This window comes from Sinocyclocheilus grahami, unplaced genomic scaffold, assembly GCF_001515645.1.
Source record: "Sinocyclocheilus grahami isolate Dianchi unplaced genomic scaffold, SAMN03320097.WGS_v1.1 scaffold359.1, whole genome shotgun sequence".
NCBI lineage: Eukaryota > Metazoa > Chordata > Actinopteri > Cypriniformes > Cyprinidae > Sinocyclocheilus > Sinocyclocheilus grahami.
In genome coordinates, this window is record NW_015505538.1 from 269,418 (window position 1) to 270,654 (window position 1,237).

General features: G+C 41.9%; 1 long non-coding RNA gene across 1 annotated transcript; it reads left to right on the top strand.

The window, feature by feature from the left end:
• The first annotated feature begins 44 nt into the window (after positions 1-44).
• Positions 45-1,086, top strand: LOC107548998 (uncharacterized). Its single transcript, XR_001604519.1, has 3 exons — positions 45-55; positions 568-830; positions 1,008-1,086. It is a non-coding gene; the product is annotated as an uncharacterized lncRNA (long non-coding RNA).
• The last annotated feature ends 151 nt before the right edge of the window (positions 1,087-1,237 follow it).

The window sequence follows — 1,237 nt, forward strand, 5'->3', positions numbered from 1 at the left end:
CACACACACACACACACACACACACACACGGCCATCTCAAACAGATCAGATTTATGTGAGTGTTTCAATTCAAACCAAATGTCGGCTCCGTCTCTCTTCCCGTCTGTGTTACTCGAGCCTCACGGGACTCTGACATGAGCACAACGGAGAAGGAGAGAGAAGCTCGTGGAACGTTTGTTTTCGTATTCAAGATCATCTGTGATTCTCATTCAACCCACAACTGTAATTTAATTCCCACATGCCTCATTCATCAGGTTTTTTTTCCAGATGAAGGACAAAAAGAAGAAAAAACCAGCAGCAGAAAGTGTGTCAGTGGACTAAACAGTCATGGTTTCGCTAAAAATGTTGCATAACCTCAAAGGAGCCAGTAAAGCTTTTGGTTCAGCAAGATATCTGTCATTATAACAAAGCACAGCCTTCCTCTCCTACACGAAACTGGGCTTCAACCACCAAAAAACTCATTACATAAACTCTAAATATAGTCTACTGAATGTTCAGCATTTTATGAAGCGACTTACGAGCTAATAGCTCCTCGGGTTTTTTTTTCAACCATCTCTTCTGCTCTAGGCTCATCCATCTGAGTGTCTTCTGAAAATCCATCCTGTTGTAGGTCTTCTCTTTTTGGATTAATCCCGCTGTTTTGGCTCATTTGGATGCTCCTGGTTCTCTGGTTGGACTTGGCAGCATTAACCAACTCGTCATTGATAACAAATGTCAAAATCCAGCACAGGGCAAATAAGGCTGCACACAGAGGAACCCTCTGTGCCTGCATGGTCTTCTGGGATCTTTTACGACAATACTACAGTTTAGAGATGGTGTCTTTTCCAATGGTAAGTGTGCGGCACTTGGAAAAGCAAAAACTGGTTATCTGGGACTCGTCTGATTGTTTGTGAACACTAGTTCATCCAAATGTTTGGCGATTGCTGGAATCTGCTGGAGATGGAATCAGTAAGGCTGGTGTGGAAGTCAGATGTAACAGGGATCGTGGCTGTTTTTCTCTCTTCTAGTGGAATGGAATTCCGCTGACAACCCCCTCTGAGTGAGTGAGAAGGAGGATAAAACCCACAGAAAAAAAGAGGAGGAGACTGAGAGAGAGAGAGAGATGTTGTAAGTACACGTTCAACCATTCCAAAGATGTTTTTGCTCACCAAGGTTGCATTTATTTGATCAAAATTACAATTAAAACAGTAATATTGTGAAATATTATTGCAATTTAAAACAGCTGTTTTCTATGTGA